General features: G+C 42.7%; 1 protein-coding gene across 1 annotated transcript in view; it reads left to right on the top strand.

The window, feature by feature from the left end:
- Positions 1 to 17,727, top strand: part of LAMC1 (laminin subunit gamma 1) — a 92,103-nt gene that overhangs the window by 11,648 nt on the left and 62,728 nt on the right. The window lies entirely within an intron of this gene.

Genomic DNA, 17,727 nt, shown 5'->3' on the forward strand with positions numbered 1-17,727 from the left:
TTGATGGTAAGTCATGTTTTGCTCATAATTCATAGCCCCATGGTGTTGAAAATTGCTTGGAACAGCTTAGGTGCATCTATGGCACTGGCAGTTCATGAGCACCCCAGTCACCAGCAGAGACCGAGAACTTTGGGTGCAGTCCTCGTAAAAACTCTTGTGTCAGGGAGGGCACTGGGCTCGTTTTCTGGTGCACTTGGAGCAGTTGGCTCTGGTTTTGTTGTAGTTACTCAGCAAATTAATGGTTAATTAGTCGAGGATTTGGATATGCAGTTGGAACAGTGCTGTGGTCTGACACTGATCTCTGCCTGGACAGTGTCACTATTATTATTATGTGGAAAAGGTTAAAAATGTTTGTAGGAATCTCAGCTTTTCCTGTTGTGAAACTTTGTACTGAATATGTCTCCTCATTAATTGTCTGAATTTATTACCTTTTTCGTATCAGCCATTCAGTCTGTTTTGTAACTTCAGGGCTGTGGTATGTTCTTCTGTGAACTGCATGTTACAACATTAACCTGCTGCTCTGGTGGGTGGGAGGGACCCTGTCCTCCAGCTTTTCTGTCCTACAAATCCTGATTTTCATTATTGCTATTACCCAGAAAACGTTAAAGTTGACTTGAAAGCAGTGGGAGGGAATGAAGTGTTTTGAAAGGATGATCCCATCGATGGGAGGTATATGGAATGCTGGGAATACAGAGATCAATTGTGGGAAGAGAGGTGGTTCAGCCAAAGGGATAGAATTTGGAGTTGTTAATCTGCTGTGTACCAGAAAATTTGAAATGTGCCTGGCTAAATTGCATGAGTCTTTGAAACACATAGCAGTGCTGGCAGTCCACTGGTGTTTGTCCTTCCTGCAAACAAATACACAGCTGCTTGGAGCAGGCATCCCTGGTGCTCAGCACCCTGCTGTTTCCTCTGGCCCCCTGCAGAAAGCTGCTCTTGGCTTTGGGGAAACCGCAAGAGACCAATGGGAAGAAACCTTCAGGAAATGAGTTGGTGTTGTCATTGGACTCATGGAGGATGTGAAAGCATGAAGAGTTTGATTCACATCTCTGCTCTGTGTGTGCGACTTGCATAGCAGGGTAAAATGTTTTCTGTGACACCCCTCTGAGGAGTGACATGGATGCTGGCTTGCTTAAAAAATATGATGGTAGGAGTCTGAAATGTTGTGATTGGACACTGGCCAAAAGCCAGGCACTTAATTTATTTTCCTCTGCTATAGCTGAGCAGAGGAGGGGGAAAAAAAACCCGAAGGGCTTAGTGAGTTAAGAATTATAAGAAAAACATTTTAAGGGCAAAACAGGTTCAAACTTAAACAGTATAAGGAAAATTTATTATTAATAGAATTTAAAGTGGGTAATTGAGAAATAAAAGAAACCTTTAGAACACCTTTTTCCCCCTTCCAGCCCCTCCTTCCTTTCCACTGACAGTGCAGAGAAACAAAACGTGGGATCTTTAGTCAGTTTACCACTTCTAAAAATCTTTCTTCAGTTTGCTTAGGGAGAGGAGTCACTTTTGCTATACTGTGGAGTCCTTCCCATGGGAGATGGCTCTCTGTGAACTTCTCCAACATGGTTCTAATTTTCACAAGTAGCAGTCCCACCTGACTTGCTGTAACATGAGTCCCTCCCACAGGCAAAATAGTCTTCCCAAACTACAAGGCATTGTAGTCTATTAAGGATGAGCTGTTCTTGTTTGGAAGCAAGGGTCCTCTGTCTCTGGAAATATGGGCCTTTCTCACTTTGGGTGTCTCTAGAGCGTTTTAGCATTCACTCACTCCAGTGTGAGCACCTTTTCTCACGGGATCCAAGTGGATCTCTGCATCCCTCCATGCACTTCATGAATTACATGGACATAGTTTGTTGTATTATAGTCCTCACCATGGCTTGCAGAAGAATCTCAGCTCTGATGTTTGGAGTACCTTCTTTCCTTTCACTGACTTTAGTGCCGCCACATTGTTCTCCTCACGTCTTCACCTTTTCCTTTTCTCTGACTTGGGAAAAAAAGGTTGTTTGTTCTTAATTTCTATCAGTTGAAAAGTTCTTACAGGGTTTTGCAGTGCTGAAAGGTTGATCTCATCTGGGCTCCTTATCAGGGAATTGCTCGCCATGGTCACCGCCACACTGGCTGCCACAGCACTGGTACTGTTCAGCGCCTCTCTTCATGCAGGATGCTGAAAAGGAGAAGTTGCTGCCACCACCTCTGTCATTCTTGCAGCATGGTTTGCTAAAAGCAGCTAAGCAGGCAAAGTTCACTGTGAGCTGTGCTGAGATGGCATCAGCCAGGTGGTCCCAGCTGTATGGCCCCAGCCACATGGCCGCTCCCAGTGCTAGGAGTGCTCAAATCTCAGCGCCTCCCCACCTCTCAGAAAAAGAAGAAAAAAAACTCTGTGTGTTTTTTTTCCTTCTTAAATGTGTGTCATCACAGAGGCATTACCAACTTCTCTAATTGGGCCAGCAACATGTCAATCGTCTGAGCTTCAGAGATAGTTCTTCAGAACATAGTATGGATGCTGAAAGCAGGCAGGGAGCACAGAGCCTGCGTGAAACCAAGTCACACAAGGTTCTCACTCTGGCCTGAGAAAGCATGAGGAAGAATCCAAACAGTCCTTGGAGAAAGACAACAACCTTTGCAGGTGGTGTTTAGATCCTTGTTGTTTACTTGCAAGAAACAGTCAAGCGGTGGTGTTCCCTCTTGACCAATAATGGTGATGTGTTGGTTTAATGACCAATGAGAGTTTTACCTCTTGGACCTTCTCAGACCTGTCTGTAAATGAAGATCAGGAATGATAAAACTTGCTCTCTTGTGCAACCCAGCTAAGAGATTCAGTGTTGTGTTTCACCATTCCTAATATAGTGCAACAGACATAGCAGAAGCTTTGAGCAGCTTCTCTCTCAGAAGCTGCCTCTGTGACTTCCCCTGCCCACCAAAAAAAACCCAGACTGTTTTAAACTAACACAAATGTGAATGGAGAAATCGAGTTTGTGTTCCTGTAGCAGTCTCTGGTCTTGCTTTGTTCAGGTACCTGTGTTCAAGGGAAGTTTATTTTAAAGCATACTGTTGAAATCTATCAACTTTTGCTTTTCTCCTGCTGACGTCTGAAAGCTGACTTTCAGCAGAGGTAGCTCTCCAGAAATGGTAATGGATTACAAAAGGTTTTGGCTGAAAAGTAGGCATGGAGGTTGTTAAAGGTGTGGTATTTTCCTCATCAAGTTACATGATGTTTGGCTGTTCTTGGGAAAGAAGTGGCAGTTGCTTCAGTGGTACTACAGGGCTTCTTCTCAGGTGTAAAATGAGAATAACCTCAAAAACAAATAAGGAAAAAATCCTGGGTGGCTTTCCGCATGTCCTGCTTCCTGAGGTAGATGCTGAAACCACTTCCTTATTTTCTTGCAACTGCTTGCTGTCTTGGTTTGAAAAGACAGGTGTCTGCTAAGGAAGGTAGGAGCCTCCTTTGAAAAGGAAAAACTTGTAAACCCTCCCTGCTCTGAATTATTATAATTTTGAAATCAGGGAGCTCTCAGGCAAAGATATGGGAATAGGAATAACAGTTCTTTACTAGGAAAATTAAAATAAAAATGCAGTAGTACAAGAAAACCTCTGACAGAGTCAGAATACAACCTGACACCCTGTTGGTCAGGGTGTTGGTAGCAGTCTGATTAAATGGTGGCTACAGTCCTCCTGGAGTGACAGATGTGGTTCTGTTGAAGCAATGATCCTGTAGAAGGATGTAATTTTCCTCCAAAGGTCCAGTGGTGGTGTAGCTGGGTCCGGTTTTCCTCTGTGAATCCAGTAGAGGAAGGCTGACTGTGGTGTTCCAAGTCTGATTATATCCAGGTAGGAATGCTTGGCTTTGCCCCCTGGGTGGAGCATCTCACAATGGGGTGATGATATTTTATCAGTCAAGCAGTGAGACCCAATGGCCCATTAACAGAAGATATCCTCCTGGAGGGAGGATGGGTTGTGGAAGAGATAAAGAACACTACCACAGGTGGTTTTAGGATGGTAATAGAATACATACTTTTGGTTACATCTTGCATTGCAACCTAAGACACTTGTAGAGAAAAGCCTTTAGGCCAAGAGACCATGGTTTGCAGAGTGGAACATGATATGCTTTTTTGTCATAGAGGTAATGGTTAATTAATGAAGTTTTAGTAGCAGAGGTTTGCTTTGAAGTGAAAATAAGCTTGAATAGTTAAAAGTGTGTAACTCCTAGGTCTGTATGCTTTCTTTGCATCCTTTAGAAAGGCATGTTTAAAGGTTTTGAAGGGGGAGATTCATATCCTTATTGGGAAAGATTACTGGTCAATCTGAATAAGTAATTTTAAAAGGATTAATAAATAATTGGTAAGGAATTCCTGAAACATCTTCATTTACTGTGCCTAAAGAACACACACCATTGTTTTTTTGATGTTACCAAGATAAAACAATCAAATCATCATTAAACTTCTTCCTTTTAGTACTTAATGGGAACTAATAAGAAAGGTGGGGACAGACATTTTAAGAGGGCCTGTAGTGATAGGACAAGGGGTGATGTTTGTAAACTAAAGCAAGGTTGATTCAGACTAGATATAAGGAAGAAATGAGGGCGGTAAAACAGTGGAACAGGTTACCCAGAGAGATAGTGGATGGAAACATTCGAGGCCAGGCTGGATGGGGCTCTGAGCCACCTGCTTTAGTTGCAGATGTCCCTGCTTTTTTCAGGGGCTTGGACTGGGTGGCTTTTCAAGATCTCTTCCAATCCAAACCACTTTATAATTCTCCAGAATGAAGCATAAGCCGTAAGGATGAGCTGGGGGAGGCTTGGGTTTTCTGTCAGGAGCTGCTCCAAGATTTGCCATGTAACTCTGTACTGTATCACCAAACCATTTTTGTCCTCCACATCTGCTGCTTCCCCTCTCTTCTTCCTCCACCCAAGGCTTTCATGCTGACAGTCATGCTTTGTGTTCAGTTGCTGTGATAACAGTGCAAGGCAGAATTGTGCATGAATTGTGCAGTGCCCTTGCAGAATAGCTGTCCTGGGGCTCAGTGAAGTGCTTGAAATCTGGGCAGCAAGGAATAAAGGTGTGGCTTTGCAGCCTCTCAAAGGATACTGATGTCTCTCAGCCCTGCCCAATTATTGCAGCTGGGGGCAAGGACCCATGCAGCCCTTGGCTGGTTGAATCAGTTGAATCTTGGCTTCTTAAGTGCCAGCAGTTAATTTGATGGAAAAATAAGCTTTTGGTGGCCTTGGTGATACTGAGGTGTGCCTGGGGCCATGTAAGTGCTGGCTGGTGGGAAAGAGGCACCAGGATGCACAGCCAGGGGACAGGGGACTTACAGTAGTCACAGACAATTTTGAAAACATCCTAAAACTTTTTTAGAAGAACTTGTATGATGAGAATTGAGGAAGAAATTCCTCCCTGTGATGGTGGCGAGGTCCTGGCACAGGGTACCCAGAGAAGCTGTGTCTGCCCTATCCCTAGAAGTGTCCAAGGCCAGGTTGGAACAGGCTTGGAGCAATGTGGTCTACTGCAAGGTATGCCTGCCCATGGCAGGGGGTGGAACAAGCTTTGATGTCCCTTCCAACTCAAACCATTTGGGGATTCTCTGATGCTAAGACAAATTCAAAAGTATGGACTTTGGATTATGAGAAGCTACTATGAGCTTTCAAAACTCAGACTATAAAAGGAAGGAAACAAGCAATTTGAAATTTCCACTTTTTCGTCTTGCACGTGGGAGCAACTCATTAGGTGAAACAAGAAACAGGATAAAAATGTTGAGACCAGAGGTCATTTCTGGGGGAGAGTTTTCATAGAAAATATGTTCATACCTGTATTTAAGTTAAAAAACTGAATTCTTATAGAGTTTTACTTTATGCAAAACCTATTTATTTGGAGATTGAGCTGTCCTAGCCTGTTTTAGCTGACTTTGCATAAGGAGTAATAATGAGATATGTTTTTTTAAAATAATAACCCGCTAAGTGGGCCAAGTGATATTTATGCATTTGCTTTACTAGCCTAGAAGCAGATTCAAGGGCAACAGATGGATCTAGACTAAGGAAACACTTGATAGATGGTCTACTTGCTTGTCCTTTTAAAGCTTTTCAACACAAAGAGCTACTAAAAAAATAATGTGAAAGTAAAAATTTCCCATAAATGATGCTGAAGATGGAGATAGTGCATTCCAATGCAATTAAAATTATAGGCTTACTCATTTTGGAATTAATAACACCATAATAACTTGCTTTTCGGTTCATGAGTTCAAAGTTCTCATGGTGATGGATGAAATAAAACCCATGAAGGAATTTTGCACCTCTGATATTCATTGCATATCTAAGAGTTAAGGAGAGAGGGAGGCTGAAGTGATTTGGGTTAATTACTAAAACAGTAATTAACCCAATCTTGCTGTTGCATCAGCATTTATTTCTTTTCATCTCTTAGGAAGCTTTTTAACAAAAGTTGGCATATGTGTCTCCTAGGAGGAGGTTTTCTTGCAAGTCACTTGCCACCTGTACAGAGCTGCTCTTCAAACAGAGACAACCAACGGATGCTGATAAATCTTTGCAGTTTATAGTTATAAAAATGGTAATGCCTTCTGGTTTTGGGGACCAAAAAACTGTTATTTCATCCTGCAAATGAACTGTATTTATTGGTCCCAAAGAGAGGATTGAGGGGTTTTTATGCAACTTTCACCTACTTGCTTAATCTTCTGGGTGCCTGGAGGAATGGAAAACAAGTTTAGCATACCTGAGGGCTTTTCTTGCTGAGGTCTCCCTTTAGTGTGTGTCCTGCCCACACAGAGCTAAAGACGAGCAAGAAAACTCCCAGAGCAATGCATTTTTGCATGGGTATGCAGCAGTTCCTGCCCAGTCCACTTTTGCTGGAAAGATCCAGCCAATCTGCTGACCTGGAGTTGCCTCTGATGTGCTGGGAAGAGATACTGAGATCAATGGGGTGTTCAGGTTGTGGGGGTGCTTGTGTAGGGTGTGCACAAAGGACATTTCTGGTTTATTCCTGGTTGGAAGCAGAGCATGTGGACAGATGCTCTTCCATCAGATCAGGGAAAGCTCTTTTACAAGGCCAGGCACAGCATTGCAGTGCAATTTCATCTTTGCCTCTCACTCACATTTGGGGGAACGGTGGTGAAGAGTCAGCTCCCTCCTCCCTAGATAACGCTTGGAAGCTGTCCAGAGTGGGATCAGTTTCAAAAGCAGTGTGAAGTCACTAGAAAATGTAAGTTGCAGAGTCTTGCTGGGGCTTTTGGGAGTGCTGAGCCCTTCCTTCCTGCTGGGAGAGACTGAAAAATCTCTGTATATTTTTATTTTTGATGCTGAATGCATCCTTACCTCTCAAGGCAGTGAGTTTGTGGCTGCTTTGCAGCAGGGTGTCTCCAGCTCCAGCACAAGCTGAATCCTGCCAGCAAGGCAAGCAAGGGCTTGTTAGTTAAAGATAACATGCACACAGGCCAGGGGGGGTTAAAGAGCTCTGCAAGCACTCTGTTTTACAGTCGTCCTAGACATCCTTAGGAAAATTAAAGAGACCAGATGTGTCCAATAAATAGTGAGCATTTAAGGTCAGTTTTATCCTTTAAGAATAGCACCTATTCTTAATGGCAGCCATACCAGGTGACAGACACTGCATCCATGAGCATATGATTTTTGCATTGGATTGAACTCTGCCATGTGCCCCCAGGTGACCAGGCATCAGTTTTTGGCATCTCTCCTGTCTTTGAGGCCAGTATATGTTTGTAGTTCAGTAATCTCTGCATGTCATTTGGGCTGCCTACAGCTGTGGCTTGTGCTCGTATTATTTGGGCTGGCCCTGAAGAAAGTTCTGTTCAACTCTTTCATTTAGTTATACTTCCTTTAGATTTATTAAATAGTTGTCTTTTGCATGGATGGAAAATGTTAAAAATAGAGCACTCAAGGCAGGGCTATTGTGTTGGTGTTGACAGGCTCACTGAAAGCTGAAGCACGTCTTGTATTTTAAGAAGCACCAAGTTTTGCAAGGAGTTGTGTTCGCTGATGTCCTCTTGAACCCATACTAAGGAGCTGCTTTTCTGAGCTAAGAAGAGACTGACTCTTGGATAAATTGAGTGAATAGTGTGCTAGTATTCACTGGGTTGTATGATTATTCTAAATAATTGACTGAGCTTGGGATTTCTGAAGAGTTGGGGTTTTTTTCTTGTCGATTGCTGTGCAGGCATGCATAAGGGAACAAGGCACAAGTGATGGTACAGAGAAAAAAATGACAATGTAATGATCTGTACCATACAGAAAATAATTTTTTGCAAGTTCCCTTTTCCCAGTAGTTGTAACTGCTGTAAAAACCAAATTCTTTGTTTTCAGGACCCCTAACTTTGCCAAGCTTGCCCCAAACCAAAGCTGTGCCTTTCAGACGAGAAGGTAAAGGCAGGCAGGACCTTTATTTGGTGGGATTTTTTAACTGTGAAGCTATGTCCCCAAACACAAACCTGAACCACAAGTATCTCTCACCATCATGGTTGCAGAGACAAGATTTCAGATGTAAACAGTGCATGGAATGATGGAGAGCAATTTCCTGATTTTCCCATCTCAAGCTGTTTTCTTTACAACATCTGTCAGCTGTTAATATCTGCATTTTGTCATTGTGGAAATCTTAACAGTGACCACACTGCTTTTATTTCAGTGTGTCTGATGGTGTGAGTACATACACAGGCTTATGTCAGGCCTTCGTGGGCACTTGCCAGATACTGTCCTGTGAAAGTCACCTGTAACTTGTGTGAAATTGCAGTTCTGTGCGAAACTGAGACATGAACCAAACATAAGGGGAAGGTAACAAGCTGTGGGGTTGCGCTTTTTTGGTTTCCTTTTTTGTTAGCCTTCCTAAAATGGTAGGAATAAGGGGTGGGGAGGGGGTCTGAAGTTCAGGTTTTGGTAACGTAGTGATTGCTTCCTTCTGCCTTCCATTGCACTGCACAGATGTCTTTTTTGCCTCCTCGTGTGATGGCTCCCTCTGATTTAGTAGGATAATCTAATCTTCCAGCTCCCAGCTCAGCAGGGAAGTGTGTATTTTGATAAGGAGCAGTTAATGGTGCTTCCTCACCCAGACTCTGAATGATCATCAGATAATATGTACATCATCAGGAGGATGCTCCTTTCCATGCAGGTTTGTGACTTGTGCTTCAGATGGTCTTAATAATATAAATAGATCTTTAAAAGTGTATATGAAAAACATTGATAAAAAGAATTGGGTTACTTCCTATTGCTTACTGGTCATGCCTTTGTTCCAAAAGTGCTGAAGTTTATTGCTTTGTTGGCTGTCTGTGGTTGGTGTGTGGCAGTGCTCAGGCTGGAGCTGGTGGGAAGCACTGCTCCCTGACTTCACATAGAGCACAACTAAATGTGTTCAGAATGAGTGCATACATGTACTTTCCATCTTCAGAAGTTAATTATAAAATTATTTTAATATATCTGGAGATTTTTAGTTGAAGAGCATTCAACTTCCTTTAAAAAAATAGTGGGGATTACAGGGTTTTTTTTATGAGAAAATGCTGTTATGCTGAGGCTTTTTTTGGAGTTCAAATAAGTAGCATGCTTCTGTAAGCTTTTTTTTAAAGCTTCTATTTATCCTTGTGGTTGTAAGTTATGAAATAGTCACTGCCATAGGTCATGATTATTTCTGTGCTAAATTTGGGAATATAACTGGCAGCCTGGTTTTTCCCTGGGAACTTTGTTGCCAGGTTGGTACAGCAAGCTTTAGCTCCTTAGCTGTTGGGGGAAAGAGGTACTTCATTCCATTCTTTTATAATATTTTCCTTTTTTGCTTCCAGTGCATTTCTATTCACTACCTTTTCCATAGTTGTGGAAGACAGTGAGACTCGAAGTGGAACAGCTGTTGCAGCCACTTGGTTTTAGTGTTTGTCTTGCCTCTCATGTGTGGGAACTGCCAGTGGTCAAATAAGAGATTTTTAGGCTTCAGGCACTAGCTTGGGCCTGTGGGAAAGTCAAGCACATAACTTTCTCACTGTGACCTGGGAAATCATGAGGAGGAATCCAAACAGTCCTTAGAGAAAGAAAACAACCTTTGCAGGTGTTGTTTGTCACCTTGTTGTTTACTTGCAAGAAACAGTCAAGGGGTGTTGTTTCTAACTGTCCAGTGATGGTGATGTGTTGGTTTGATGACCAGTGAAAGGTTTACCTTTTTGGACCTTCTCGGAATTGTCTAGAAAATAAGATCTGGAAGAATAAAAAGCACTCTCTTTTGCAACTAAAGCTAGAGAGTCTGTGTCATCACTTTCACCGTTCCTAATACAGTGCGACACTCATGTCCAAGACTTCTTTTCTTCTTTGTGGTTTCTCATTGTGTTTTGCCAAACCCCTGTATTTCAGAGCTGCTTCCTGCTTGTGGCTTTGTACCAGCTTGGGCATCTCCACATAATTATTAATTTTGCTTTTAGTGTGTGACAGAAGCAAAACTGTGTGGGAGGTAAAAGTGTAGAAAGCAATGAAAATCTGTGAAAGAGATCCAGGGGTTTTTCATGTTTCTTTCCAGATTTTTGCTTATGACTATTTTGCATTTAAAAACCAACAAATAGCACTGTTATTTTTTTCCTATATGGTATTATAGCTAGTAAATTTTTTATTAAAAGAAATAAAACTAAGAAAGGCAGACCCAGAGATCAGTGGTCTTCACCTGGCTGCAAGTGCCTGGACTTCAACAGCTGTGGCAAATGACATGGTTTCTTTTGCAAAAGTGCAGTGAAAAGCCGAGCTGCTCTTCATGCCTTCCTCTTTTGCATACTGTTGATTTTCCCAAAATTAAATGCTGCTGACAAAAGGGATTGCTAAACACATTGGAATATGTGTCCCACTGTGTATAAATTATCTGACCTTCTGGTAGAGGCCATGCAGGACACTCAATGACCAGTGGTTGGCTGGGCTACAGCTTCCAGTCTGGAGTATGTTGGAGGTGACTTGTGGTCCAAGCACAAGCGACCAGGGATGTTCAAACATGAGGTCTTTACAAGGATACTGCTCTGGCGAAAAGAGTAGAAATGGTACTGGATCAGCTTGAAACCTCAAGGCCAGGTCCATGCTACAAGTAGATGGTGGGTGGAAAACCACCATCTCTGTCGTGGTGCCCAAAGCGTTAGAAATTCAAGTGTGCTGCAAAAAGTTCTTTATATACTTATTCCTGGGCTTTCTGAAGGTGTCTTTGTTTGGCTGCTGCCAGCACCAGGTTGGACACCTGAACAAGAAAGTACTCAACATCCCCAAACTAGGTTCACTTTATCCATAGAGACAGAAGTGCTGTTGCTGTTAGCTCAAATACCCCTTCCCAGGCTCATCATGGCACTCAGGTGCTTGTAGGGTATGTTCCAAGAGTCTGTTATCCAGCCCAGCTGCCCAGGACACTCCAGGACATTGTTGGAAGCTAATAGGCTTTTCCTGAGGATTTCTTAAGCACATAGGCATTAAAATTCTCTCCAAAAACACAGGGAAATGATCAGGGGTAAAACCCTAGGAAAGGAAACAGGCTAATCCAATTGTTTCTGGGATCTGCAGTTTTCCTGTTTACTCAGCTGGGCTTTCAAATTTTTGTCCTGCTGTTTAGAAGTAAAGTGCAACCCAAACCAGTATTCAGTTCCTTGTATTTGTCTTTGTATTCTAGGGACAGCACAGCCCCTTGAAAGGAGGCTTTGCAGAGGTAAAAGTTGCCAGGTACTGATTGTTATTGTGCTTTTCTGCTGTACACTTGCTGCCTTTGAAGTGAATTAAAATGTTTAAAAAAATTAATTTACATAATTATAAAGTCTTCTATATGTATGTATTGGAAATTGACACACAGCTTCATTGCCTGACCCTTCTCTAAAGAAGTTAAATGAGCACTGGAGAAGTAGATGATTAAATGGACAAGATTGAATGTCCTTTAGGGCTGTCTAGTAGCTGACCATCAGAATGGCCTTTCTCCCTCTGATCCACTTGGTCTGTGTGGGTGAGGAGAAGGTTGTGATTTCTTGGGATCTAGGAGGGGCAGGCAGCTCTGAAGTTGAGTGTTTTGTCAGCAAGCCGAGATAGCTGGAGGCTCTCAGCTAGATGCTTCCTTCCTAACCTCTTAAGCAGAGCACCCTCAGCAAAATGAAGTTTTGCCAAAATAAGCATTCCTCTTTAATAGCAGTATATCACCAGGAATGATTCTGACTTAAAAGCCTTAGGAAGAAAAGTTGGTCTGGACACTGTAGCAGGATAACATTTTTATGTACTTATTTTTTAAAGTGCAAACCTGGATTGCAGAGACAGGTTTCAAGTTCTTGATTTGAAGTGAACAAGTAGGCCAAATTATTTTTCTGGAGTGAGAAATATTTTCTACCTCTACCCAGCTTACTCATGGGGTGATGCCCCTGGAAGGAGCAAGATGCTGATCCGCAACTGTCGTAATTCATTACAGTTTTGTTCCTGAAAAATGTCAGGGACATTCTGTGCCAGAAAAAGAACAGAAACAAACTTCAAAACCTTGGAGGTTGCTATGAAACAGAAGTGTTTTCCCCTCGGCTCTATTAATAAAGCCTTTAAATATACTCAATGCTGAATTCCCTTGCCATTGCTGGTAGTTGTGGATTCATTGAACTACTTCAGGCAGAATTAGGGTCCTGTGTACTGCCTCTCCTATGGTACTGGAACAGAGGAGAGTGGTTTTCTGCTCCTATTTTGTGCAGGTGGAGGAAAATAATTTTGATCCTTTAATACTTGAAAAATTGTTGAAAATATACTTATTTTAGAAAATACAACTGTCTTCCATATCACACTTCTGGTTATTTTTATTTTTTTTTTCTCTCTGGCATTCATGGTTTCCTTAAAAGGGTTTCTGCTTTCTTAGTGACTTACCTATGGAAAGCCTGATGCAGTTTGCAGGAAGGACCATTCACCCCAGACACTGCCCTGTGTGTTCCTGCAAGACCCAAGGCAGCTGGCACTGCCTTTCCATCTGCTGCATGCAGACTTCCTGCAAGGACAGGTTTGGGTTTGTAGAGCAGAGATGAGAGCTGAGGGTTGTGGAGCCAGTGCAGAGCATCTGTTTCCATCTGCAGTGCTCAGCAATCCTGTTCATTTTGGATAATTAGTGTAAAAATCAGAACTGAACATTCTGTCCTATGAAGGACAACAGCCCTAATGAGGAGACCTCTCTGTGTACTGCTAAGGTGTTTTGGAGCCCTGTGTGTACCCAAACATTTGTCGTCTGCATGGAAGGCCATGGCAGTGAAATGTTTGGGCCTGCAGCTGTAATATACTCTGGCTGTGTTACTTGGGCTGGATACCCCTCCCAGGAGTGGGTGTCCATGTGGAGCTTAGGTGTAGCTTTTGGTCAGTGAACCCCAAGACCCCTTCAGCTAACTTAGTGTGGTTGCTCTCCAAAGTCTCCTGGCTACTTTAACTTGGGTGCCACTGATTCTCACTGGAGATCTGTCATGTATATTCTCAGTTTAGCTGTCTGCAGCCTGGACCTTAATCCCTTTTTGCTTCTGTTCGTAAAAGAGGTGAGTTTAGAGGGGACCACAGACCCTTCTGAACTTCTAATCCAGACTTTTGCTTGGAGCAGGATCAATGTTGAATTTAGGCCAGGTTACCCAGGGATTTGTCCAGTCTCATTCTGGAAACTTCCAAGTCCTCTTCCTGAGGTTTGTTCATGCAGTGATACAGTAACTCACACTGATGTTGACATCAAGGGCATCTCCCTGTGTAGTTGTGCCTCTTCAGATTTGTACAATTTCTTGTTCATGACAGTCATGATTTTCCAGGTAGCAATCACAAAACAGACTGCAGAGCCCCTGCTTGTTAAGCATCAATTATAAGATGACTTTTCAGGTTAGGTTGGTTTGGGTGCTTACATCTGTTTAACATGGAGATACTGCCTTCAGAAAAAACACTTAAGTGACTGGAAAGAAGAAAAATGAGAAGTTGAATTGGTGACCTCTCTGCTGGGTCACTTATTTCTGTATCTGACTGCTTGGGAACATGCCATTCAGGGGTTGCACAAAGCATGTACTAGGCAGGGTTGAGGGATGGCTTATTGCCCCTGCTGGTCCCCATGGTGGGATGTGCTTGCTATGAAGGTCTTTGGACTAGATGCTTTCCTACTGGAAGACTTTCTTGTCAATTTATATTTTCTGCAGAGCTTTGTGCATTCTTTCAAGGAGCAAACACTGAATTGATGAGTTTACAAAGCCACAGTAAGAAATGAGAAATGTTCTTCTCTTTAGGTGTTCCCTGAACTTGAACTTCAGCTTTAGTAACTGTAGCAGTAAATGAAAGGTGTGAATTATTCTGTTTTCCTCAAAGGTTTATTAAATATCTAAAAGACAACAGTGGTGTTTGGGCCCTGGAGCAGGAGACTGCTTTTGATATGGCAGAGTAACATACAAGGTGAGTGTTGTGCAACTGAGTGTTAAGAAATGGTAGATGGAGTCGACCCATCTCATAGGTGAGTGTGGTGGAACAGCTGTTGCATCCTGTTACTGAAGTTTGGAAAGGCCCTGAGCAGTTTTGAGGTGCCGAAAAAGCCTTAATTCTTTCTTTAGAGCTTTGAAGTTTTAAAATGTTTGAAAGTAAAGAGATATGGGTAGAAAAAACCTGGAATGAGATTTCCCCTTCAGACAGTTTAGAAGCCCCCTCCACATCACATCTTCCCAGGCTCCGCAGCTAAGAAGGTTTTTCCCACAGCCTTCCATCAAGGTTTTTATCGACCCCAACACTTTTTGAAGTTTGGAACAAAAATGGCCTGTTTTGATGGAGTAGGAATGAACCTTGGTCATGGTTTCATCTGCCCTCTTAGCATACTCAGGATGGATCACTGTGTGCTAGTCTCCCTTTCCAGGTCACCATCCTTGTTTTTGCTGATGTTTTGATTGTAGCCGGTGATGCTGAGCTCCTGAAGAGTGGATGCCATCAGTTAAATGGGTTTGTGCTACTCAACACTGCAGGTGTTGGGGGGAGCCCTGCTGGGCAGACATGGAGTCACTTCGATGACCATCTAGTTGGAGGCTTGATTTGGTGTAGAGCAAGTGATGCAAAACCTGTTTTCTGCTCTTTGTTTCTGAGCCTCAGGTGGTTAATTCTGCCAGATTCCAAGTTTACCAAGGGAGGGCAGTCACTCTCCTAATGAGTTTAGCAGGTTTTGGGTGCAGTTATCCATTCTGGGACAGCAGTAGTATCACCTCAAAGTTGTTCCAGTGATCTTAAGGATTTTTAAAATGAAAGAAAATAAAGCCAAGTACCTTCCTAATCCTTATCTGCAGCCAGGAGGGTATTTCGGTTAGCAGCAGATTTTCTAGGAGAGAGAGGGAAGAGGCTCATGACCAAGTTGCATAGGGAGTATGGGATAGGGCAGTGCTGCTTCTAAACTTAACTCGCCCCTTTTCGGTGAAATTAAAAAACCAAGAAGTTGTCTAAGGTGTGTTCTGGGATTAAAAAAAAAATTATGAGATCTCTTGCTAGAGCATGGGGTAGGCTTGGAAAGCTTTTACACTCGAGGTTTTGCTTGTGGTGAGGAGGGGAAAACTGGTGCAGTCACTTTTTCATTAGAGGTTAGAAATGCTCTGTTGGCATCTGTGGTTTTTAACCTCTTTAGAAGTGAAGAGGCAATATTTTCAGATAATATAGCTACTGAAGTTACTGCTAGTGAAGTTGGTTACTTGGTTTCTGAGGAACACAAAATGCTTGAGCAAAGATCAGATTGTTCAGTAGCACCTCAGCAGATAAAAATACCCCATGGACATGTTTTGTATGGCATGCTGGAGAGGAAACATTGGAGTTACTCACTTCTATTGGTGAGATCTGAATTTACTCCGGGAGAGACAGTCAGCCAGGCATTATTTGGTGTAGCTCCAAGGGCAAGTGAGATTTATGCTATCTCAGCTCTAATTTTAGTAAATTCCAAGTGATAATGGGAATGTCCAGTGGTTCTTAACACCAATACCACCGTGACTGCTCCACAAGCTTTGTGTGGAATCCCTAACTTTCAAGAGCTCTCTGCTGCTTGGATTTGATGATTGAGTTTAGGAAGGTTTTTGGGGAAGTGAGGGGGTTGACAGCATGGATTAAATTTAAAGAAGTTGAAAAAAGAGGGGGAAAATTAGAGTGATGGGAAGACCTGAGATGGAGAAGTTGATGTAAGAAGTGGCATCTTTGATGTTTTTGGGAATACCACAGTGATGTTGGATATCACTGGAGTCTCACTCCTGAGGTTATGGGGCTCTAGTAAGCATTTGGAAAACGTTATTCCCCATGGACCACTGTAGATCATTTTAATTCTGCTGACTTTACATGGAATATCAGTTAAAGGTCTTTGGACTGGTTTTTTTTTGAGAGAATGTATGTGCCTGTACAGTCTCTTCTTCCTACCTTTTTCTGAAGTTGGGATGGAGTGGATGGTAACTCACTGAAAGAAGCAAAACATCTTAAAACACTGAAGTGCTCCAACTGTTGAGCCAGCCATATGATGCTCTGATTTGCTGGATAATGCCCTAATGTTAAACATAAAAGTGCTTGAATGAAATACGAAGTCTTCTGCTGATGTTTTCTGGGAGTAAAAAAGTGGCTACCTGTACCCCCTACAAACACGACTCCTCAAAGGAGATGACCATGAGGTCAAGGGCAGAAATTTCTCTTGGCTGTCCTGCCACTCCTAATGGGGAATGTGCAAGTCTGGAGCACACTCTGACTACAGCACTGGCTGTTTTCCTGTTCCTGATCCATAGCCGGAATTGGCTTCAGCTCTCTGTGTGTTTGGTAAGGACCTGCAAACTGAAGCAAGAGGAAGAGAGAAGAAGCAAGTGCTTCTCATTTGCAGAAGGATGAGGCATGTCCTTTATGGTGACACCTCTTCCATTTAATCCCCAAATTTGAAGCACAAGTGACTTATCTGTTGCTCATGGCACTTGGCAGTAGCCCTGTGAAAGGTGGCCCTGCTGTCAGCATGGGTTGGGGACCCTTGGCTGGGAAGCTTTGAATCTTATGCTCAGTGGGGTGGGGTGAGCTGTGGATTTGAAGCTGACACATGGGAGTGGAGATGCTGGATTTACTCTATGTGCTGTTCTGCAATTTGTGGCCCAGTGGGGCTGCTGTGAGGAGGAGGAGAGACTTCCCACTGCAGCTGCAAATACAAGGGGTAAACAGGAGGAAATCAAAAAATGTTAGTACAATCTGTGCTGGATTGGGCTGTCCAGACTGTGAGTGATCAAAAGGGAGTAGTTGTGGTGTGTCTGAGCAGATTTGGAAGCCCCGGTCATGAAGCACAGCCTTTCTTGGACTTTCACACTCAGCTGGATGCAAGACATTAAACTTCTGCCTTTCAACCACACTGCAAACCTGAATTGTATTCAATTCTTCTTAATTTTTTTAATACTTTCTGTTTGGGAGGATGGTGACTGTCTTGAGGAGCGGTGATTTGTCTGTGCAGACCAAAGATTAAACCAGCTCTTTGCCTGCAAGTTCTTTATAAAGCTTTCATTGTTTTATAATTTCCTTTTACATAGTGTTGGAGAAGATGAAACAGGGAAACCCTATAAATACGATTGTTTAGCAAAAGATTCTGAAAATATGAAACCTATAATCAAAATAGAAATGAAAACTAGCTTTGAGATATAGGATACTGAGTGTTAGTTACTTTATAACCAAAGAACAGTAGCCTAGCCAGCTGAAGGAGAATCCCTGTGGATGCTAAATGCAAGTAGCAAGCAGGGAGCATTGTGCTTGTGGAAAAGCAGGCCACA

This window comes from Pseudopodoces humilis, chromosome 10, assembly GCF_049639895.1.
Source record: "Pseudopodoces humilis isolate 2021_Gansu_Grassland_sample_001 chromosome 10, ASM4963989v1, whole genome shotgun sequence".
Classification (NCBI taxonomy): domain Eukaryota; kingdom Metazoa; phylum Chordata; class Aves; order Passeriformes; family Paridae; genus Pseudopodoces; species Pseudopodoces humilis.